General features: G+C 38.4%; 1 pseudogene; it reads right to left on the bottom strand.

Moving 5' to 3' along the window:
• The window catches only part of LOC134227599 (uncharacterized), a 51,544-nt pseudogene that overhangs the window by 1,647 nt on the left and 23,464 nt on the right, over positions 1-26,433 (bottom strand).

Genomic DNA, 26,433 nt, shown 5'->3' with positions numbered 1-26,433 from the left:
TTGTAATCCTACTATTTCAAATTCCATTAATGTGTGATGAATGTTATCTATTTTACTCCAACAGACTCGACCCGGATATGGTCGCTGAACGATGGTAAGTGCACTGTTTTGCTTAACCATTGAAGCTTGGAATTGTTTATTTTGTATGATAATAATTTGCTAAAATAGCTTCATTACGCTTATTATTCTGATCCCATTTCCACAATTTTATTTCAATTCAAAGATGCATATTATCATTTTGATTTAGTTTCAAATATGGAAATATGTTAATTCGTTTAGCATGATTAATACATTTAATCCAGTAATATATTTTATCAAGATTTACTGGAAATTACAATTGTGAGCATGGGCACTATAGATGTGCTATACAACATTCAGGTGCCCTTTAGGAACTGAACTAGCTTAAAATCCTAATTAAATTCAATTCAGATTTAATTACTTACCAAATCTACAACTTTTCATTCAATGCGTTGAGGCTTATTTTCTGTTTATTTTTACGTTTAATCTTACTTAGTGCAATTATGTAAACATCTTCCGAATAACTTCTTACAAATTTAATATCCTCCGGCAGGCTCATTTGTTCCATGGCCGAAATTCCTGACTGTCCCATCCCTCGTTCCGTGGTTGGTCTGATATCAAACTCCGAACAGCAGCAAAATAGTTTCACCAAAAAGGTCTATCCCAATCTTCTTATATTTGGGGACACAATTCCAAAGCTTGACGACGACGACCGGTGCGACGTAAGCCTCATCCGAGGAGATTGGCCTTCGCTGGCATCTCTCGCGCGCAATGTTAGGGATGATAGCGGCGGCAGTAGCAGCAGTCACCTAGCGAGAAGGTTTGGCTTTGGCTTACAGCAGCCAGCCAGCCAACATATTTTGTATTTTATGCTCCATTCAACATTCCAAGATATCGCACACAGGGACATTGCAGCCTAGCAAGGATGAGGACCACATATGAATGAGCGTTAGAGTGCATCCCTTTCAGAAAGCACACATTCTTTTTCAATTTACTTCTATGCTTCGAATATGTATTTTATCTCACATTTTGAAGATCGTAATGAGGGCGGATATTTTGAAATTTCGCACAAAAGATTCATTGTTTATGTACAAATTTTGAAGGTGAAATAAAAAGAGAGGAAAATAACCATTATATGGCCCATCGGCCGGCGGACCTGTTCTGCTAACGGAAGTTAATAAAAGAGATTCAAAACATAAAATCAATGTTTTCAATATATGGCATTGCTTCGACTTCAATTTAAATCAAATCTAACAATTAAAATGAAAAATATGGGGCAAAATCGACGACTGAGTTTGATCGTTTACATCTCTCTCAAACTTTATACAACCCCTGAAAATTGACATGCTTTATCTTTTATCTACGAAAGCTATTTCGTTTCGGATCACGATCGCAGTAGATGTCAAAATGTTTTAAATTAAATTTATGAGGGGTGTCAATTCCAACTTGCTTACCAAAATGTCAAAATATTGAGCAAATTAAAAAATACAATACTCAAATACGCCATAAACATGCCATGAATTTTTAATGTTTAACATACAGAAGAATTTGCTCACAGCCCACCCAGGCAATATCTTATTAGGTATATGGTAAGTGGAATCTACCATCAGCTTTAAAAGGCGGTGCGTTAATTTCGAGTTCCGCTTCTAAGATCTTCGTGTTTGTATGCCACCACCAAGTGTCATCAGTTCTTCAGTCGTTTCCCGACCAGAAATAATAAATGAGGACCACTGTCACCAAAGTAGTTTCTAATATCACACCATAATTTTACAGTAACTGGTCATTTGTTTTTCTAATTGATTCGAAAGAGAAATAAATTAAAAAGCATGAAGTAATTAGAGGAAATTTATCAAATAAAAGGATATACAATACAATGAAAGGGTTATCATTGAACACTGATCCTGCAGTAAATGTTCGTAGGAAGAATCTGAATAATCATTGAATTTCCTTCCGTTCGAGTGTTAGTCGATTATGAGGATTTCTGATTTTTTTCAGTCTGAGTCTGAGAGACCTAACGTTTTGGCCTCCGCGTCTCGGGCAGTCTTGGAAAAAAAATTGAACGCGCGTACGAAGCCGTGCCGCCCCTGCGATGCCAATCTCGTGAGAGCAAAACGATATTTTCCTTACCGTAGTCAGAGCTTTCCAGCTTGGAAACCGAAGCCCAAACGACAAAGCGCGCCACTTGGTGAACGATGTTGTGTGCTCCAGCATAAATAAGTCGTCCAAGCTGTTCGCATGAACATCTCCTCTTCAAAACATAGGAATCTCGGATTGTGAATAGGTGGCTCTCGAATCATCGTTAATTTATTAATCGAATTAGGATTATCGGATTACACAAATGCGACTCTTCACCTAATAAAGTTCCATAATTGATTCGGTTCCAAGACGGTGCTGCTATTTTACTCTACCCTACCACCGGTCCGGATCAGGAGAAATCTACAAACGGCTTTTAAACGCGCTCGTTCCTCTTGATTTTGCAAAGCTCGCTGCCTCCTTTATCTGGCATCTGGTGTGTGTTGGTCGGTTGGTGAAGGAATCGGCTTGGTCTTTCGGGAGGTCTTCCTTTGCTTCCCTGCTCAACCGCGCGCTGCCACAATGTGGTGCTTGGCTTTTCTGGTTCCATTCTCTCCTGTGGGATATTACGCCCATGGGCCTCGCGCGTTATACTTCCAGCCAGCCCAGAGCGAGCCGATGCGATAGGGGAAAATGCTGGCTGCCGAAAGCCAGCCATCGCACCGATGACCAAGGGTAACTGGACCAAAATCCTGGCCAAAATTATATTTCTCGTTTTGGTAGGTTTTGCATCTATGATGCAAAACATAGTGACAATCGATTTTCTAACAGTCTTACAGGTGCAAATTCACCTACCAGGATAAAATACCTTTCTTTATATGTTCAAAATTAAATTATAAACTGATACAGAAGCGACAGCTCCATGAAAGTTCATTGCTACTCACTTTTGTCCTTGATTCGCGGGAAACGTGAAAATGGAAAATCGTAGCATTTGATAAGGGCCTATTACAGAAAGGTAAACATTAACCGATTCAAAAAAACATTAGATTTTCAGCTTCTGTTTCACAAGTTTATTAATTTTAGCAGCGAAAGCTACCCAGAACGTACAATCAACACTGATTACTCACGCATAACAAAAAAGTCTGCTATTGTTTTGCAACCTTATGGTCTGTATTTCCTGTTTTGGTCCTATATACAACGTTGCCTCAAGTGGTAAATCTCCCAAGACCAAGTAGACTGCTTATCTGAATTGTTTTATTTAGCTTGAAGTGGCATTACCCGTTTTATCTCCCTACCCTATTATTTCTTCGCTTCAACTTGTTCATAATATCAACTATGTGTATTTGGTTATCGAGTTATCGAGATTTACATGTCTGTTGTCAATGCAATCGTCAAATTCAATACAATTGATGTTTTGATTTTTCTTAACATTAATTAGTGGAGAGGAGACGAAAATACCATATGTCATGCTTTGTAGAGATTTAAATGAGCAGCAGATGCCCCAAACTAACATTATTAATTGAGTGTTAGGTTACGAAATTGTATTAAAGTTTTTTTAATCGGCTCCGTAACGCCCTACAGCATTTGAGCCTTCCAAATGAACGAATTAATAAAAACAGAGTATGTTACTATTGTATTAAATAATGTCTATGTCAAATGCCTGAAAAACAGAAAAAGTTATCTGGATTTTTGCTATATACTGTTGGAAAAATGGCGGAAAATGTGAAAACAACCTATTTTGAAGTGACTCAAATTCGTTTGGACGATGTGCGGATGATCTTTAACCAGTAATAGAAAGATGAAAGCCTATATTTTCATGTGTACAATTCCGTAGGAATAGGGAGTAATTTACTTTTCAATAATGAAGTTTATTAAAAATGTCAAAACTCCTTGTTATTTGTTTATGAAAAAATATCTTAATGTTAAATATAATTCATTTCAGATCATGGAGGTCCTAGGGTGCATAACTGATGTTTTGTGTACTATAAACCCAAATTATATGTTGTTTAGATGAGTCAGCAGTGGTAACTAATTTCTTTTTACACGACTAAAACCATCAAATTAATATGATTTTTAATAGGTGTCACTAATACTAATAGAAACAAACGTAAAATTTCAAGCAATGATGAGATAATATTGAAGAATATTCTAAAATGTAATACCATGCAAAAGTTCGAAAAACGAGAAAGGGTTTTTGCAGCCATTTGTTCTCTACTCCACCGTGCGATGGAACTTCGATACCAGGAGAAGTGGAAATGTTCCGTGAAATCGCAATCAGGCCATTATTTTTGCACTTTTTCACGGAATTAGATCAAGATGGGAAAAAGTGATGGACACTTAATTATCAAATTGACCTAATCCTTATTTGATGTAATCCGAAGCACCAGTCATGGTTGTTTTCGATCCATAACGAGAGATAGTCACTCGGTAATTGATAAGGCGCAGTTTTTGGTGGTAAATTTTTGACGAATGATAATTGATAATTTGGCTAGCAATTCAAAAAAAAATGCCTAATAGTACATGAGGTTTGTTTCGTATATCTTCTGATTGTTCGTTGAGATCGATGGGGTAATGCAGCAAGCTAAGATGGATCTTGCAAAAAAGACTGTTGAAAAAATGCCGATTGTCAAATCCAAGAAAACATTTGTCTCCATTATAAAAAAGCCACGACTCGAAACGCGTATGACCTAATGCCTGAAACGTGCATTCTTCCGGAAATCACTTAGAAGATAAATCCAACAATTTCTTAAGAAATTCTTCAAGACAATCCTTTGAAAATTCAAAAAAGCAATTCTGAGAAAATTTCGAGAATTTCGAATATTCCATTACGAATTCTTTAAGGAATTTCAGTGGATGCTGTCTGAACCGTTAGCCGGCGACACAGCAGTGTGAACGCAACACCCCCATGAAACGGCTGTCATCCACGAACAACTCACTTGAAGCCAAAAACATGGTGCTAGATGTAAACATTGCCGGTTAAGCAATAAACACACGAATTCAGAACAGTCCGATGCGTAAGCGGCATGTGTTGCATTGGTAATTCAATGGTATTCAACGAGACGTATGCATTGCTGCGTGAATTTCACGTTATTAAATGGCGCTTCGATGTTGATAAAGAAGAAGAAGCAGAAAGATGATATTTAAAATTTTCGCGGTAAAAACATGAGGATATTTTGAAACTCTTCTCTGAAATTCTAGAGGTAATTTAATTAAAACGGTAAACAGTACGTGGTTGGACTTTTCTTTCTGGTATTAGGTATGATATCACAGAATAAAATTGAAATCAAAATTTGACGACCGACTGGCAAATAGCTTACACAACCTCACTTGATCAGTAATCTGTTGATGAAGAATGTATAGCCGCCAGAGAATTCTAAATCACTACGCTCCTCTAATGTGGAGCGACAATACAAATGTGGAGTATTGGCTTGATAAATGTATGCGAGTGATTTGACTATGCGTCCAATTTGGAATCTCGAGCCGTCAGTAGTTGCCAGGTTGCGGGGCCGACGGAGGTCCTTCGTAGCTTAGTTGGTTAAAGCACCAGTCTAGCGTACTGTTGGGTCATGGGTTCGAGTCCCATCGAAGGGAAATGGTTACCTCCAATACATTTTCCAAATCAATATCTTCCATATAACGTACAATTCACATATGAGTTTTCATAACATTGTAAATTAACGTCAAGTCGGGTGGTTTAACTCGAAATAGGCAATTCTTTGATTGAACCAAAATATTGTGTTTTGATGCAGAAAACAAGACTAACCCTGTACTGCTACCATTTTAATTAAATTGCTTCTAGAATTTTATAGAAGTGTTTCAAAATTTCTTCGTATGTTTTCCTCAGGAATATTTTTGATATCATCTTTCTGTTCTACTTCATGCAACATCAAAGCGCCAATCGCCAATACTCTCACGGCGGTATGAACGGAGCTTTAAATATGAAAGGCAACACTAGCGCCACCCAACCGGTAGACGGCTTCAAGAACTACATCTCATTTCAGGGGGGTGGAACGCAAGTATTTACTTGCGCTCCCTCTCATTGTTCCCCTCTCTTCACCATCTTATTGGAATAGTTTTTTTCTTTTTTCTTTACTCGCATTCCCTCTCATTAATTTGTGTGTGTGTGTGTGTGTGTGTGTGTTTTTTTTATTTATGACACTATGTCTGCACTTCCTCGCAAAACTGCTTGGAAACATTCACCATCACCCTTGCCCTGCTAGGGGATTGGGCCTCGTTCACGCCTGCATGTTACCTATAATTAGGTTCCTTGTTTCTATGGAAACTTGCTTTCACTGTGATGGGAGGAAAACCTCAAATGAGGGAAAAACCTCCTTTCCTAGCTTTCTATTCTGTTCTCCCTGACGCAAGATGCGTCACAGCATACCAGGAATGACAATATTATGAAACTAAGATGAACCTCCGATCTGTTTTCACAGGGTTTTAGTATAACATCCCCTTTCAGGAAAGCATGCGATCAAAATATTCTATCGGTGAAAATTTAAGAAAATTAGATTTCAAGATTTTGCAGGGTTAGATATATAGGCTGAGATAGGAAAAAATTGTCGAAATTTAATATAGCATAATTTTTCGAAATAACTCAGTGTTAGCTAAAAGGATTGTATCTATCATCCCCATTATTTCCTAATGAAAATACGCCATACGTCGGCTATTTGAAAGTTATACAAATAATAAAGGAAAAATCACTTTTCTGGTATCTATACTCATCCGATGTACTACTTCGACGTGAAATTTTAAAATGGGTAGAAACGGCTGAAAAAATAAGAATCTATCTACCTATCAGTAATATTTTGAACCTTTCTTGTGTGCTTTTTAACTCTTACAAAGAGACGAGAAAGGCATCACGGGCACTGCTATGTGAAGCGCTTTACACGACTGAGACAATGCAAAATATAATATGAGCTTTTATTTTGAAAACGATAACTACTAGAGCAAGAGGGAATACATTCAAATACTCTAATATCTAATACTTCCAACTGCAATGATCTATGGTTTGGAAGAGCTTTGCATATAACGGAAATAACCAGAAATAGTAACTCAACCATGTTCTACGAATATCAAATGCATGTTATTTCTGTTATTATAATACGGATATACTGCGCATACGCTAATTGAATCCATAATAATTGATTAATGCATACATGATGAATATGATTTATGGAAAAGTAGATATGACCTTAGACTCGTTTCACTTAGATGGAAAATTTTGTGCTTTTTTAAATAAATTTTCTTCGCAGAATATTTGAAAATCGTTCTCTGGCAGATAATGACCTATTACATAATTGAGTCCTAAAGACCTATCTGATCGAACTAAATCGAAAGATATAATTGTGTTTGAGACATTTTAGGAAATATTTCAAGCTGAGAAACGTCCTATTCTGAAAGGGCAACATTTCAAAACGAACAGCAACAATCAGCCTGAAACGTCTAGTCAATATATTATTATAGCAAAAAGTTTAGGAGCCTGTGGAGTGGAATACACTGCTAAGGCGTTTGGAATCATATATCAGCTAATTTTATAAGTCGAACTTCCGAAACGACTCTACGACACTAGCCATAATTCCATTACCCCGAACGCCACAACCTCGAATGAGTCACTACCCCGAATGCCATTACCCCTAATAGGACACTACTCCGAATAAGCCAGTACCCCGAATTAATCATTAATACAATTAAACAATAATTGTAACCGGGACTGAGTAAAATAGCATGTATAAGTGAGAAAAAGTGAGTGAGTGAGTGAGTAAACAAAGATGAGTGAGTGAGTAAGAGTGAGTGAGTGAGTAAGAGTGAGTGAGTACACCCAAAAAACAAATCTGACAATTATTGTATAAAATCTGGGCATATACAATTCTGTAAGCTTTTTATACAAATATTGTATTAAAATAATACAAATTTGTATTATTTCAATACAACAATTGTATTAAAATCTTCCGAAATTGTATATGCCCAATTACTATACAGTTTCTGTAAGGTTCTTATACAGAACTGTATAAAAATCTGCCATCCGCTGGTTGGGTGTAAGAGTGATTGAGTAAGAGTGAGTGAGTAAATAAGAGTAAGTGAGTGAGTAAAAGTTAGTGAGTGAGTAAGAGTGAGTGTGTGAGTAAGAGGGAGTGAGTTAGTAAGTAAGTAAAAGTGAGTACATGAGTGAAATTGAGTGAATAAGTAAGATATAATGAGCGATTAGGCTTCTAGGAGGCAGTGGGCAAGAGTGAGTTACAAGGAGTAAACCAGTGAGCAAGAGTGAGTGAGAAGGAGTAAGCCAGTGAGCAAGAGTGAGTAAGAAAGAGTACACAATTATGACGGCTCCACCCCACTACCCCGAACGCCATTACCCCGAAGGCCACTACCGCCACTCTTCTAATTTACTTTAATTGTCATTCCTGTCATTATGACCTGGAAAAGTCCTATTCTACGAAATGGAGTCAATGGAACGCGTTTTCCCGGTATATTGCTCACTGGCTTACTCCTTCTCACTCACTCTTGCTCACTGGCTTACTTCTTCTCACTCACTCTTGCTCACTGGCTTACTCCTTCTCACTCACTCTAGCTCACTGGCTTACTCCTTCTCACTCACTCTTGCTCAATGGCTCATTCATAGAAGCTTCTCACTCGCTCATTCATACCACTCACTCACTCTTAATTGCTCATTCTAACTTACTTATTCTCTCAATTTTACTCATGCACTCACTTTTACTCACTTACTAACTAACTCCCTCTTACTCACACACTCACTATTATTCACTCACTAACTTTTACTCACTCACTACTCTTATTTACTCACTCACTCGCCTTTGTTTATTCACTCACTCACACACTTTTACTCACTCATACATGCTCTATTACTCATTCACTCACTCTCACTCACTCATTAACTCTTACTCACTAACTTCTACTCGCTCACTCTTACTTTTAATTGCTTTATTGCTTTTACTACAGCGACCAAGGAACAACTTCAACCTAGTTGCCCTTGTAGGCTCCACCCCAGTACCCCGAATGCCTGTACCCCGAATGCCATTACCCCGAAGGCCACTACCCCGAATGGGACAGTACTCCGAAAACCATTACCCCGAATGGGACACTACCCCGAAATCCATTACCCCGAAAGGCCAGTACCCCTAAAACATTTGGAATCTGTAGCTTTCCAGTATCATTTTTCACACTCACAGAAATAAATAAATCCAAAACGACAATCTTTGCAAAGAATAAAAAAAAGGATGAGTTACTTGAAAAAACGCTTTGCAGATTTAACCAACTATTCAGGAAAACTACTATTCTACGAGATATAGTAAGGGGGTAATAATGTCTCTTTCAATAGGATGTGTTTGCAGAAGAGATAATGCTTTCTTCGCGTTTGCTCGGCACCAGGCACTCAGATGATATAATGCCTTCTTTATGCGCTTTACTGGTATAAGGCGATCATTGGAAATAATGCCTTCTTTAAATTAATCCTTTTTCCCTGTACAAGATATATAAAAAAGATAAAAGTCATTATCTTTTTTGTATATCTTGTACAGGGAGAAAGGATTAAATGAACACGTTCGCCAGGTACAAGGCATACAGAGGAAATAATCTGTTTTTTATGCGCTGCCCTTGTATGAGGCGAACGGAGGAGAGGATGCCTTCTTAAAATTAAGGCTTCTTTCTGAAGACAAACAGAGCTCTCTCTCTCACACCCACACACAATATATTACTCACTCAGTGCAGTACCTCAACCTCACTACCTCTTCCTCACCAGCTATTTCTCACTTTCTAACTCACTCACCCGCTCTTACTCACTCAATTACTCTCAATCACTCCTACTGACTCAGTTACTCTTAATCAGTACAGTAAAAGATCGTGACCGTCATAAGACAGAGAGCAAAGCGCCTTTTTCTATATCTGGCGACCAAATGAAAAAATCGTGGGTTCTTTGAACAATTTTGCCTGAAAAGCAGTCATGAAAGGATGTTGCGCTTTGTTTTAAATTAAAATTTCTAAATAATTTTAAAAGATATATGCAAAGAACAATAACTGGACGATAAATTAATCATATTCCTGTAATCCAACGAGTTGGAAGTGGTAATAAATATAATAATAAAGCATGTTTTGTCACGGAATAAAACTTGGTGAAACTTTCGCAGGATGCCTTTCATTCTTCGCGTTTCTATAGAGAATGAGAGGGGCAGATATGTAAACCATTGCTCTTATTCACTAACTCTCTCTTATTCACTCACTCACTCTTACTCATTCGTTCACTCACTCTTACTCATTAGTTCACTCACTCTTACTCATTCGTTCACTCACTCTTACTCACTCACTCACTCTAACTCACTCACTCACTCTTACTCACTCATTCGCTCTTACTCAGCCACTCACTTTTACCCATTCGCTCGGTTACTCAGTTACTCAATCACTCTCTATTACTCACACGCTCCACTCAGTCACTCTGACTCATTCACTCACTCTTACTCTTAATGCTCACTCGCTATTACTCATTGCTTACTCACTCTTACTCACTCATTCGCTCCTACTCACTCACTATTACTCAATGCTTACTCTCTCTTACTCACTGCTACTCACTCACTGTCTCTTACTCACTCAATCACACTAACTTATTCAATCGTAGATTCTAATAATTGGATCACGCTTCATTCGGAAACCGGTGCATTTACTACAGCGACCAAAAAGCAACTTTATTTAACCTTGTTGCCTTTGTAGCCTTGCTGACGTGGACCGCAGTTAACCACATTGGGTGCAGTTGACCTCCTCAATCGTCAAATCTGAAACACATGCAAGTTGGCGGCCATTACCGCTTGCGGAAAATTGGATACTTAGTTCTATACTGCGTTGAAACAGTTCAAACAACTATTGTTGATTCATAGGAATTCTGAATAAACTTTTATTGAGTAATATTTTTTTCACCGAAATGAAGTATAAACTTGAAATAAGGACCTTTTCGGGGTACTTGCTCATTCGGGGTAGTGTCCCATTCGGGGTAATGATATTCGGGGTAATGACTCATTCGGTGTAATGGCATTCGGGATAGTGGCCTTCGGGGTAATGGCATTATGGGTAATGGAATTATGGGTAGTGTCATAGAGTCGCCCTTGTAGCCATGCTGACGTGGACCGCAATTGCCTCCCACTCTCAGCATTGTGCATGAGAACCTACCCTACTGGACTATTGAACGGTGTCATATGGAGTGGAACGGGATCTTACGGAGTGATAATACTTAGTTATATTTTGCATTGAAACAGCCCCGGTTCCAATTATTGTTTAATTGTATCAATGACTAATTCGGGGTAGTGACTCATTCGGGGTAGTGGTCTTCGGGGTAATTAAATTATGGGTAATGGAATTATGGCTAGTGTCGTAGAGTCGGAATGACAGTTAAAGTTAATTAGAAGAAAAATCAAAACTGTTGGTTAAACAGAATCTGTTATGCATTTATCTAAGTATCTCTTTTTTTATTCTTTGCAAAGATTGTTATTTTGCGATTCATCAATACTGTTGGTGTTAAACATAATAATAGAATACTACAGATTCGTAATATTTTCGGGGTAATTGCCTTTCGGGGTAGTGGATTTCAGGTTAGAGTGAAACTGGAGTAATATACCCCGGGGCAAAACGACCTTTTGACGTTTTAAAGGACATTTCGGCAGATTTTCAGGAGAGCTTACAGCAGCGCATGTAGTTCGAAACTCGAACTACGAATCAAGCAGTAAACATTCTTGAAAGTGAGCCTTAAACACGACAAAAAAAGCCATAAGATTGTTTTTGCCCCTTGGGTGCATTTTTACCCCAGTTTACCCTAGTGTCCCCTTCGGGGTAATGGCGTTCAGGGTACTAGCATTCGGGGTAATGGGTGGAGCCTAGGAAACTATTAATTTAATAAATATAAATGAAGAAACTTTATAGTTGAAAAAAACTGGCGCGTCCCAGAATTAGATGCATAACTATTAGATTGATAATTGAGCTATAAATCCAGTAGAAGCATAAGTACTAGAACACTAGTGGCGCTGTAGTTATTTAAATTATTTGGCCAAATTATGCTCCAACAAGCTTCAATTGGTCATGATGTATGCATCATGTTGTAGTGCATTTTTGGTTTCATCACCAACATCGGTTTAACACTTGTAGTACCGGTACTTTGGCTGCCAGGTCGAAGTAAACTAAATGTATGTCAAGCGAACAGGAACGACATTAGCAATCTTTCTTGTTACCAATGCAACGAATTTCAACAGTTTACCTTAGATTAAATGATTTTGGATAAAGAATAGTTGCAATTTGCTCCAGAAACAACAATCAGGGTTGTAGCTTTTGATTCTGTTGAATTAGTAACGATAGAAGAAATCGATTTAGAGACATCGATCAATACAGTTCCCGAGCAGACGAAAATAGCTCAATAATATCAGATCTTGATTAGATAGCAAAATGAGATATGGACATGATTGATATAAGAGATAAAAGATCAGATGACATTATCCATATTTTGTACCAAAATATCATGAGAAAATCAAGTTATGTGCAATTGGCTCGTTCTTATCCATAGCATATATTGTATAGAGGTGTGCGCCGTCCCGAAAATCGACGGCGTCTGTCACAATTTTATTTTATTCAGTAATGCTATTTGTAAGAAGTGATCAATATCATGCGCTATTGGCTTGTTTTTATCCATAGCATATCTTGATATTTAGGGGAACAAGGGGCAATATGGACACCCTAAGGTTTTAATCAATATTAGGTGATTTAAATTGAACATAATTCGGATTTCTAGCAATTACATGATACTATTACTCGTTGACTACCTGTTCTGTTTTGAATCGTATTGAAAATAAGGCAATTTCAATCAAATAGGACGATTTTGTAATAGTTAATTTTTCACTACTCTCGGGAAGGTAACGGGGCAGATTAGACACCCTCATGGGGCAGTATGGACAGGCTGTCCACTTTTTCAAATTTTTTGATGGGCCGCCCTCTTATTCGGTTCTATTTGATGCCCTGATGCTCTGGACAAAATTTCAGCCAAATCGGTCAACGTTTGGGCAGTGCTAAACTCGTTGAAAGTTTATATGGAAAAATGTATGCAGAAATATCCAAAAACAGTGATTTGCAGTTGGACGGCACAATTTACGATCAAGAACCATGATACTCATTCAGTTCTTGGAAAATAAAATACAGAATGTTATGCTGAAAACCGCGAGAAGATTAGAGTTTATTACGCAAGATATTAGCATTTTACTGGGAGTGTTGTAGGGGTGAATTTATTTCTTTTCAAAGGCAAAGAAGCAAATTTGCTCAAACCCCACTGCAGAGAAATGCTAATAACTTATTGGGCAAACTCGAATCTTCTCGCGGTTTTCTATAACATTCTGTATTAAATTCTCCAAGATCTGGATGAGTATCATAGTTCTTCATCGTATGTTGTGTAGTCTAGCTGGAATTTACTGTTTTGGATGTTTCTGCTGACATTTCATTTTTTCCAAGTAAATCTTCCAACGAGTTTCAGGTAACAAAACTGATTTATTGAAATCCAGAGTACAGGGCGTCAAATAGAACTGAAATTGAAATAAAGTTTTTCCCATACCACAATTTGAAACCTCATGGACACCTTATAAAATATGAAAATTATCTTACTCGTGATTATATGTTATCGTAACCTATTTTATGGATCATCCAACAAAATATTACCTAATTGTTCATCTTCCTGTCATGTTTTGTATGAGACACCAAAAATTGTGTTTGGATCATCAACATCCGAAAATCTATTTCTTTCTTTTTAAGCGAGGTCACTCGTTCAAGATTTTAAATCCATGGTCGTTTTTTATTTTAAATCCATGGTGAATTGAAGAAGATTGATTACGTAACGCAAAATATTCCCACTTTCAGCCAGCCTCATACATGTATGTCGAACTTTTTGTATGAAGCATATGATTTTGTTTATATGGATCCTCACACTTATTGTAAGACCCCTTCCCAATCGTATCTCCTCTAAGCATTGCATATAATCTATGCATGCATCGCCAATCCTTCCAATGGGCTGTACCGATCAACTTGCAAACGAGATTTCCAAATCTATTCAAAACACTTCCTTTTTTGGTGGACTTTTAGCAACTTCTATGGTATATATGCCATGTACTGGAACTTTTATAGCGAATTATAATTCCGCACCATGATAACACGACATGAAAGCCTAGTTCGTTGAGTTTTAGGTTATGTTTTTAATTTTTAAGGTGTCAGTTCTACCCGTATATAGAGTGTTCAGTTTGCCCCAACAGGTGAACATATTTTAAAACTGTTGGAAATTTTGTAAAAATCAAGGAAACTTCTCACAAATACATGCCAGAGCACTGTAAATAACAAAATTTTGCTATGGGATGAACAATAATTGAGAAATCATCTTCTATGGTAAAATGAAGCTTATTTTATGGGTGGTGAAACTTATAATTTTTAATCATTTGGAAGACATTCTAACTTTGTTGTCAAATTTATGCGCTAAGAAGACAAAACAATGACTTCTACGCTATAAATTAGTTGTTTATGAAAGGATTATAGAGTTCGCTGTATTGAAAGTAGAAAAATGATTGAATTAACAAGAATATTGGAGGTGTCCAATCTGCTCCGGGTGTTCATAATGCCCTTCTATAGAGGCGTGCGCCGGCCCGAGAATCGGCTGCGGCGGAGTATATCACAATTTTGGTTGGCGTCGGCGACGTTTTCGGCGTCACGCCTAAATCCATTTCAACCGGCGGCGGCGGCGTGAATCAGCGTGGAGATTTTTTCACGTTCGTTTCTTGAAGAATTTTTTATTACAATGCGTTTCTGAAACTTTAACGGGAGGACCTTTTAAGTCGCGTCTGAAAAATTTGATGAACTTCTCCCGAAAATTCCTTGTAGAAAATATTCATTTAAAAATTATTTTTGTTAGTTGCCATACCATGAAGCTTTGAGAATTCTTTGGAATTTCCAAGGAAGCACTTTGGAATTTCCAAGAAAAATTGTTTGGTATTTCCGTGGGAAATTCTTTAGAATTTACATGAGAAATTCTTCAGAATTTTCACGAAAAATTGTTCCAAGTTTCTACAGAAAAAAGGTCGGCAAATCCACGGAAACTTTCTGTTGAGTATTCTTCGAAACTAACACAGAAAATTCTTCAGATTTTTCGAGGAAGCAAAATGCAAAATGTAAACATCAACAGAAAAAAAGGATTTCAACGGCAAATTGTACGAAATTTTCATAATTTGCACGAGATTTTTTAAAACTTCTATGGAAAATAATTCGGCAGAATTTCCACGGTGAATTTCACGGAATTTTAACTAAAATTGTTCAAAACTTTTATGTGATTTTTTTTTAAATCCTGCGATAAACAGTTCAATATTTCAACGAAAAAGAATCGGAATTTTGTAACAATTTCTTTGGATTTCGACCTTTTCGACCAAATGGCCAGTCGGCCGAACGACATTTTTGGCCGTATGCCCATTTCGACTAAATAAAATTGTCGGCCAAATAAGTTTTGGCCTAATGATATGGTCGGGCACTTTCGGCCTTGTGACTTTCGGCCAAATAGTTCTACCTGTCATTTAGCCGAACACAGAGAAAAAAGTGTGGTAGCATCAAATCAACAATATTGTTGCATTGATTTATGATTAACAATATCTATTGTTGATACAACCACAAGTTGGTTTGCATCAACCATACGCGATAGTTGTTTCAACTCTCGTATATATTTGTTTCAACTATGCTTTAGAGCTGCCACTGTCAAATAATGCAGGTAACATTTGCTTGTAGAGCGTACTCGAGTGCGGACAATGAGGGATAACGTTTATAAAGTTAGAAGCGCTAGCCAAACAGTCAATTTGGATGCGTACGCGTGTGCAGTCGACAAAGGCGCGCAAATGAACTGCGCCAATGAATGGGTGATTGTTGGGTGATTGAATGTACTGAACTCAAGCGGAGGTAAAAAAAAAATGATGAGATGGGTGACCGTCGTGTCGTGTGAAGGAAAGTGCGACTGGGAGGCATGAGGCTGTTGAGCTTGACGAGTCACAAAACTTAGACGTTCGATTGAGTGAGCAAAGCTATCAGTTTATTTAACCACGAAGGATCCGATCCTGTGTTGGTCGACGACACGCGGTGTTTTGTAGATACCCTGAATAACAAGGTGTTCTACCGTAGTTAGTGCTAAATAATCGCGTGGAAGCCAGTGGCTACAGTCCGGCAGGGATCAAGTATCTACCTTTTGGGCCCATCGTTTCGTTTCGGGTCTACACGGACCCGGAAGAACACCAGTGTTGTGTGCGTTTTCCAACCATTTTGGTCAGCACTCGTCTCCGGAAAACCCGCTAAGCAACTCCCCAGCGCCAAACCACGTGTCACACCAGCCCGTGGCCAAGGGGACAAACAGGACCAGTGGGATCAGCCACCTCACAGCAAGCAGGCCGTTCACACCTTCCACGGGCCCGTTGAACTGACAGTGTGGTCCGACAGCATAATTTCGCTTCGTCAGCACCGTTTAACGGTCGTCTTGCCATCTAATCGAGCCACCGTCCGCTCCACCTCAAGCCACCCTCGAAGCCATCGTTCGCCGCCACGTGTCGACAGCAGAACCTCCAAACCGTCTGCGAGACCGCCTCCCACGGCCACCTACCCACGGCCACCGTAATCTGCCAAACGATCATTGAAGCAGCCTACCACCGCCCTTCATCTCCACCTCCGTCTCCAACTCCGCCGTCGTCGCTGCCGCCATCCGACCTTCTGAGCCGCAGCACAGTGAATTTTACTTGCCACCACGGAAGTGTAACCGACTAGGACAAATAAAAGTATTGGGTTGACTGTAAGTAAAAACTTTAAAGATAGGTTTCCGCATTCCGAAAGCTTCCCCAGCGTTAATACCCCCTGAGACCCGGAGCCAAAAGAGGTATTGCATACCCTCTACGGGGGCTGCCGTTGGCTCTAGAACAGCAGCCTGGGGTCTGATGCCGATTTCCCTCTGAAATCGATCCCAGCGGTTCCGGAGTCAAGAAGAGGTCTTATAGACTATACGATGACATCAATAAAAGAGTGAAAAGTGACAGAAACACAATCGAATTAGTGACACGGAAGGTGAGAGTCATCTACATTACCACTGCTCCATGCTTACTTCATGTGAGTCGGATGATTTATGTTGATCATTTTATGCAGTTTTTTCCATATTATGAAATGGTTGTCGAAAGAATGATACTTATGTGAAACAATCATGCGATGCAGGATTGAAACAACAATAATATTGAATTGAATAAAGCAGTGAATCAGTGTTGAAACAAAAAAATTTGGAGATTGAAACAACAATGTCCACGTTGTTGGGTGCAACAATCGAAATAGTTGTTTCAATCGTACAAGATTCTTCTGCGTGAATGTCATTCGGCAAAAAGCCATTTATTCGAATGTCACTTGGTTTCACCAAGTTTCACCAACCAAATTCCATTAGGCCGAATTAAAGGTTTGTCCAAAATGGTATTAGGTCGAAAATGGTTTGGCTAAAATGGCATTTGGCCGACAACGACAAACAGGCACATTCGGCCGAACTCGTAATTTGACCGAAAAGTTGTTTGCCTCGACAGTTCATTTGGACGAAATGGTCGTTTGACTGAAAAAATCATTTGATCAAATAGATTCCTTGGCCGCAAATGCCGTTTGGTAGACATGGTCGTTTGGCAGAAAGAACTATTTGGCCCGTAATTCTAGAGTGCTTTGAGAATAGGTCGTATGTGCAAAAGAGAGCCTCTCTTCGGTTACATTCTCTTTCGATTATTGCAAAGCTATACACAAATTTATGTTGGATTTTTTGGCAGATATCTAAAGACAATAACTTTGTCTAGCGTGCTAAAGTGAAAATGTAGCAGAAAATGCTAAACTTGCCGATCTATTAGCGAAAGAGAGCGTGAACAAAGAGAATCTCTCTTTTGCACATACGACCTATTCTCAAAGCAATCTAGAATTGTCCTTTCTGCATAACAACCATTTAGGCCGAACGGCATTTTCTGCCAATCGTGTTTTTTTTTGGCAAAATGACCAATTCAGCCGAACGACACTTTCGGCCAATTTCGACCAACTGTTTTTTTTTTTTCAGCCAAAGGAACTGATCGATCATATGACATTTTCGGCAAAATAATTTTAGACTAGATGGGCGTCGGCCAAATGGTTTGTTTATTCAATCGACATATTCTTTCAGCCTAACCAACAAACAATGTTAGCTATATAAGCTGTAGAGGAGTATTTTTGGTCATATAAGCGCTTTAGTCATCACCATTGTTTGCTGAGTTGTGGCCTTCGACAAATGGATTTCTGCCAAACGACTCTTGTCCGTTCAAAAGATCTATTTCAACAACACATTTTTTGAATTTCAAAGAGAAATCCTTCGAAATTTACACTTGAAGTTTTTCTTAGTTGTCATGGAGATAATTTTGAAATATGAAAGGGAAATTGTATTAATTTTTTAGAAAAATCATTCTAACGTGATGTTCTAGGGATCAATCGGAAAAATCTAAGGAAATTCAACTGAGTCTTTGGAATTTCTACGAAAAATTCTGCGGACTTCTTCGAATTTTAATCGGCGTGAGAAATTATATACCATCCGGTGGTGTCAAATTTTAAACAGCGGCGTTTTTCATCAAAGTAGCCCAATTTTCATACTTGAGAATAATCAAACCAAAACAATGAATTTGGCTCAAGAAACCGATCGAACTTATAACGTGAAAACCGGGTTACTTTGTTGTTACATTTTAGCGTTAGCGTTGTTACGGTATACTTCGTAGATTGGACACTAGTGATACTCATGTTTCTTATGGAATCCTTATCCTTGATTCCAATCTAAGATAAAATTGGCATAAGCATGAGAATTACTACTCCCGGCCACGCCCATCTTTACCGTAACTAGGGATAGGAATGGAAATGTTGATGTAGAACTTACTTAACGAGAGGCCCCCGACTTGGCGACGCCCTCATAAGTTCTACGGAGTTGGTGGTTGGGTAGGGTAAGGTAGGTCATAGAGGTTTGCCTCAAGCTGGCAATTCGACCCACAGACTATGTTGTTTACCTGTTTTTATTTAAACTCTTGCCAGCCGGCTGTCGAAAGAGTATGCTAATATCGATTTTATTTCCAGTTTATTCTTTAAATAATTTACAGACGATTTCTTAACCTCAATCTATCAACAACTATCCGTTGAACAAATCTAAATTTACCAAATTTGTACTTTCTGCTCAGTGAGCAAAACGATTCTTCTAGCTTCATCGAATACAAAAATCAAACCATGCCTTTTAAAGATAATTATACTAAACATTTTACAAAGTTTTATTTCACACATATCACACATAGTAATAGAAATAGTACTTCCTTTTGCGTTGTACAAATATGTTGCATTTCACATAACTCTTCTCTTTTTCCATTCCATCAAACGTTTCACTCAAATTTCAATGATTCACTTCAATAAAACACGTCACCGGACAAATAAAATAAAATAAATAAATAAATCAATAAATAAATAGATCAATGAATAAATAAATAAATACCACAATCACTCGCGAGCGCGTCACTTGTTTGGGGTTTTCTATACGGTAAAGGGTATATGATCGCTCCAAAAACAAACTTTGTTTTACCCTCTCTTGCATTATGTGATGCTGAAAATAAGCTCCTAATCATTTGATGGCAAAAAATATAAAAAAAAAATAAAAACAATCAAACAAAATTAAAATATTCTAGCTAAATTTTACTATTTTGGTCGAGCATGGGTCAGCCGCCTGACACCCGCTTTGAAAAATATGTTCCATGCTTTCCTTCAACATAAAATAATAACGTGTGCTAATCACTAATGATACTAAAAGATTTAAATGAAATTAGGCATTGTTCCCGCTTATCATTTTAGCACCGCCAGGGGGAACTTAGCCGATACCCACTGCACTTTTCTTTCCCTTTCCACAAACAATTACCATAATTTGTGATATTTCAAAGGAATCTTATTGGGAATTCTGAAAAGGCAGACAATCAATGCAGTTAGATTGCCAGGTAATAGGTGCACATCGTAGCACTGGTGATGCATCACAATCGTATATATACAGGAGTATATGCACTATATGATGACATTGACCGGAAGATTAGATAAGCATTTCCCCCCGGGTTACTTTGTTGTTACATTTTGATCACAAAAGCTGTTTAGGATAACAGCGTCTGTAGCGTTCTAATACTTCTGATTCTACTGTTCAAGATGACTAGCTTTCTCGTTTCCTGGTATAAAATCTAATATCGATTCTCAAGTAGCATGGGACTATAGCCAAAGAATTGACGACCCCTACCCTGGCTGCGAGTTGTAAGTCTTGCCTAACATGTGGTGGTGTTTGGCAGTGGGCCCTATTAAACTTCTATAGAAAGCAGTGTATGTGTTCAGTTATAATGTGCAGCAGCATATGGAGACGCATGATAGGTACATTTGTGCAATGATTCACCCGGTGACTAAAACTTTCAGACAAATTTCATCACTTCCGTTTAATTGCATAAACGTACAAGTGTTGCACACAGTTTGTATGACAACTTATATTAAGGGAAACCTGTACCAAAAAACATGTTAGGACGCGTTGTTGGTTAACATGTTGAATACAGCGACCAAGAAATCATGAGAATCATGATGTCAGACAGCTGGTTCCCGGGCGTCTTCTAAGCGATTCTTACAATTTCTTCACGGTTGTCTTATCCATTTACTGTAGTTTTCTAGTTTTTTATGCTTCAAGGGAAGTTCATTTCTCTTTGCAAGATCGGATGGAGCACGGATGCTGTTATAAAAATTATGGAAAATATCGTTCTACCAGCTTCAACGTAAGGAAAATTCACAGATTCAGAAGTGCAGTTCTTGGCGAATGTTATCAGGTAGTAAATCGTAGTGGCAGTTTCTCATAAAACAACATATCCTGTAGTGATAGTTCTTCGGGAGATCGTGTCCAATAATCGTTTCGCGTAAAGCTGTTGTAGATTCTCTTCGGACATGGCTTATGTACGAGCCTTACCTTTGAAACAAGGATGAAATTGTTCCTTAAGAAATGCTGAAAGTCCGTGATAGTTCATAAATGTAAATCTGAAGATCATCTGAGTACAGCTGATACATACACAGTTTTCATAATTATTATTTATTCAGACTAAGGCTGAAGTGGCCTGTGCGGTATACAAGAGTCTTCTCCTTTCGGCTCGGTCCATGGCTACACGTCGCCAACCACGCAGTCTACGTAGGGTTCGCAAGTCATCTTACACCTGATCGATCCACCTTGCCCGCTGCACACCTCGCCTTCTTGTGCCCGTTTTCATGCAAGGATGTTAATGTATAGACTGAAAAGTAAGGCACCCAAACACGTAGAGGACCAACGCGCACTGAGTAAGCATATGCGGTATTTCGAAAAATTTCGTTTCAGGTGGTTCGAAACGAAATTCCGCGGAATTTCGCGGAATTTGAGCATGGCGAAATCTGATTTCTTGATTTCGTTTCGTTTCGTAAAATTACAAAAATTTCGCTAGAAAAAACTAGCTTCTAACGAAATTTAACGGAATTCCGCGGAATTTCGAAACAAATTTAAACTTAAACTATACTTTATATTATCAAAAATTTTGGCTGCGCCGCAGAACAAAATCGTTAAGTTGTTTTCAAAACTTAAGGTTACACACATTTTTCTATTTACTCTTACTACATAACCCCATTCTTAGTAGACAAATACGTATGTAGTTTTCTTCTATAAAACGTCTTCAGTGTTTCCAAGATTCAAATTCAAATTATGTGATATTTTTTTTACTATTTGCACAATATGAATGCGGAATCGATTGTAGGAATGCAGTGAATGAAAAAATCTACCTCGCGTAGCAGGAATTTGTTTAACCAGTGTGCAATCTATCGTGTTAATGCTGATCACGGTAGCTAGTGTGGGAGAACGCGAAGTGATAAAACTAATGTCTGCACCGAAGAGCACAAAATTATTTAAAATAGCTGTTACGCTCTTTTCAAATGTTGGTCTTGTAATATCAATTCTCTATCTGCGTATACACTTGGCAGATGTGGATACATAACTGAGTATCCCACTAAATAAAAAAAATAATCTAAGCATTAATTTCCTAATTTTGAGCACGATACTATAAGACCAGGCTGACAAGACAATATGAATGGAGGTGAGCGCTGGTCTGAAAACCGTCGGCGGCGGCGTTCGCCGGAATTTTGATCGACGGCGGCGGCGTGAATCGGCGTGGAGATTTTTAACGTTTGTTTTTTCAAGTTTTTTTTCTGCATTTTTACAGGATGTTTATAAGAATTCAACGGGAGAATCTTTTGCATTTCGTCGGAAAAATCTGATGAATTTCTCTCGAAAATTCTCTGAGCTCCTCCAAAATATTAATTTGAAAATTATTTTCGGACTTTCCATGGCAACAACTTTGAAGTTTTGATAATTCTTCGGAATTTCCAAGAAAGCACTTTGGAATTTCCAAGGAAAATTGTTTGAGTTGCTACAGGAAAATGTTCGGAAAATCCACGGAAAGTTTCTGTTGAGTATTCTTCGAAATATACATTTTTCAGATTTTCCACTGGAGATTGTTAAAAATGTGGACATCAACAAAACAAAATTAGATTTCAACAGCGAATTGATCATAATTTTCATAAGAATATCGAATTTGCACAGGATTATTTTCAAATTTTCTTTGGAAAATTCTTCGGAAATTCAGAGGTGAATTCTATGGAATCTAAACCAAAATTATTCAGAGCTCCAAGGTGATTTTTTTGAAAAAATTTACGGGAAACCGTTTGGTATTTCAACGAAAAAAATCGGATTTTTGAAGGATTTTTTATGGATTTCTACAGGAAATTTGTTGTATTGTAGAAAATCGTCGGAAAAATTCAAAACAAAATTATTAAAAAGAAGAAGGGTCGTTTGACCGAAAATCATTTGGCGAAAGCTACTAAGTCGAATAATACGTTAAGTCAAAAATCATCCAGCAGAATTGTTTGATCGAAATGAAAGTTTATACAACAAAAACCAGTTTGGCCAGAAATTTCATTTGGTCAAAGCACTCTTCCCCAATACGTCGTTTGGCAGAATAGGTTATAAGGCCGAAAATGTCGTTATGCCGAAATGGACGTTTGACAGAAAAGGTCATTTGGTCAAAAATGTTGCTTACTGTACGGTAATTTGGTCAAATGGTAGTTTGTCCGAAAAAGACATTTGATCGACTAGATCATTTGGACGAAAACGTCATTTGGTGGAAATGGTTGTTTGGCAGAAAAAATCCTTTGGCCCGAAAATGTCCTTTTTGCAAAACAAACATTTCAGCCAAACAGCATTTTCTGCCAAATGACCAATTCAGTCGAGCGACACTTTCGGTCAAATGCTTATTTCGGCCAAATGACCCTTTCGGCTAATTGAGGTATTCGGTCATCTGTTTTTTTTTTCAGCCTAAGGAACTGTTCGTTCAAATGTTCAGCCAAATGTTGTGTATTAGGCCAACCAACTTTCGAACTTACCAACAAACCACTCAAGCTCTAGCTTGAATAAGGGCGAATGTCACAAGAGAGGATTCTCTTCACCGACTTCCCCTCTTTTGAATAAAAGTGACAAGCAGGAGATTTCTTTGAAGTTTATTAGGGGGAAAGACGGCTTTGGCAGGTTTTGTTCTATTATTGGCAGGGGGGTTTTTGTCGACCAAATTTTATGAAATTTGGCCACAATATTCTTTGATATGCAAAGAATGTTCAGACCAAATTTGAGCCTAGTTAGTCATAAAAAACCCCCTGCCAATAATAGAACAAAACCTGCCAAAGCCGTCATTCCCCCTACCTCAGAAAACTAGAAAACAGTGAGAGCTTGCTTTCTGAGGTTATAAACCGCAAATAAATCACTTGTCACTTTTATTTAAAAGAGGGATAGTCGAAAAAAAATTTTTTTCTTGCGACATTCGCCCTTTTGCCAGATTGAGCTTGAATTTTAGTTATACAGTCGACTCTCTACATCTCGATATATAGATATCACTCCCTATGTCAATAGTTTTCTCGGTCCCTCCAATCTACATACATTTGGGCCTTCTACATCTCGATAATATACATATCTCGATGTCTTCTTCTTCTTATTGGCATCACATCCCCCACTGGGCATTGACGCCTTGCAGCTTAGTGTTCATTCAGCACTTCCACAGTTATTAACTGCGAGGTTTCTAAGCCAAGGTACCATTTTTGCATTCGTATATCATTAGGCTAACACGATGATACTTTTATGCCCAGGGAATCAAGACAATTTCCACCGGGAATCGAACCCAGCCACCCTCAGCATGGTCTTACTTTGTAGCCGCGCGTCTTACCATTAGGCTAAGGAGCGACCCAAAAATGTCGGCGGAGGCGGCGTGCCAAAAACTGTCGGACGCGGCGGCACACACCTCTAAATATGAATTATTATGCTTCAGCATAATTATGTACATAACTTTAAGTGAACTAAGGTTTTAAACGAAATTTGAATCCTTATATGAACAATCCCACAATTTCTAAATTTTTATGTACTTGCTAATATAAAATTGATCAGATTCAGGAGCACACGCTCCACGATGAATTCCTTTGGAAGCGGCACAAATGCTGGAGTATTATTGCCTTATCGCCAATGTTATATGCGGCGAGAATGCGGCGATTTATCACAGACTGCCTCTTCTGTTATTATAACTCTAAAAATAGTTATTTGACTTCGAAAAAGTGAAATCAGAATTGCGTAAAACCATTTTAATAAAAATTCCGCGGAAAAAAAATTAAAATTTCGTTTCGTTTCGAAAAATTTCGAAATAAATGAACCTTGATTTCGTATCGTTTCGAAGTCTCGAAAGTGAATCTGTATTTCGTTTCGTTTCGATCCGAATCAACATAGACATTTTAAATTTCGTTTCGTTTCGTTTCGTTAGGAAAAAGTGTGTTATCGCATACCCTTAGCACTGAGAGTTTTCAAAAGGAAAGTGCTGCGTACTATGTATGGTGGGGTGCAGATGGCGGATGGTACGTGGAGGAGGCGAATGAACCACGAATTACATCAGCTGTTGGGAGAACCCTCCATCGTTCACACCGCGAAAATCGGAAGACTGCGGTGGGCCGGACAGCCAGAATGTCGGACAGTAATCCGGTGAAAATGGTTCTCGATCCGACGGGAACAAGAAGGCGAGGTGCAGAGCGGGCAAGGTGGATCGATCAGGTCGAGGACGATTTGCGGACCCTCCGCAGACTACGTGGTAGGCGACGTGCTGCCATGGACCGAGCTGAATAGAGAAGACTTTTATGTGCAGCACAAGCCACTCTGACCTTAGTTCAGTAATAAATAAATAAACCAAGTGTTTTTGAACATTTTTAGTGTAGGTTGTTGTTTTAAAGCTAGTTTGACCTGCCTGCACCAGTTGAAGGACGCGAACAGGATGCAGGGTGGCACGATGCCATATTTGTAACTAGCCTTAAACAATTGCGCAATAGTAAATGGACAAGGCGTGTAATCATAGCCTTTTGTTGCGACTGCTTCTTGTTACCAAGTTCTTGCATATTTGATCGAACTAGAATTGCGACACGCTTGTTTCAATGACTTGTAACGATTGTACGAGAATAATGCCCTCTGTTATGGCTTCGCATTGTCCAAAACTCGTCTTCAATGTATATATCGGCGAATGGAAAAGGTTCGTTATTTATCTCTTAAAAAAGTATTTTTTAACTTGTACAATATTTTGTTGATGCAAAATCGTTCAGCTATAAAATAATCTGTTTAAGATTTTTTCGCCACTGTCTCAATAATCATACTGTTGATAAAATCTATAGATTCGAGCCAAGAATGTCGTCAAACACACATGCCGTCAGTGCAACACAGCACCAAGAACAATACATATTTGTATTCAAAATAAATAATTGGTAAGTACCCACATAACAGTTTTAAATTGCGTACTTACTAGAAATGCGATCATGAAAGTTTTAAAGTATAACCACAAATCCATTTATCTGAGGCATCTTATCTACAATTGGAATGTTTTCTACTTCATCAGCATTAGAAACACCACAACCTCGACAATAAAGCACTGGTGATTTGTCTGTGCTCGCAGCAGTGGAATTCTTATTCCTATAACGCCCGTCGAAAGATAAACGACACTTTTAGGTTTCAATTGAAAGCCAAATTGTTGTGCTCGGATTCTAACCCGATCGCACATCGCTCGCCGAGATACCGAGCGAGACAGTAAGCCGATGGCAAACGCACATTGTAGCTCGTCGTCGCGATTGTTGAGCCGTTAATCACGTCCCCGAATGGCGGTATTTATGACTTTTAGTGCCATATTTCTCACACCATCAGCTGGGTCCATACCGTGTGCCATTAAAATTGAAATGGGTGGCGGTATC

Source organism: Armigeres subalbatus, chromosome 3 (assembly GCF_024139115.2).
Source record: "Armigeres subalbatus isolate Guangzhou_Male chromosome 3, GZ_Asu_2, whole genome shotgun sequence".
NCBI classification, from domain to species: Eukaryota; Metazoa; Arthropoda; class Insecta; order Diptera; family Culicidae; genus Armigeres; species Armigeres subalbatus.
The sequence above is the reverse complement of the archived record's forward strand: the minus strand, read 5'-3'. Positions and strand labels throughout refer to the sequence as shown.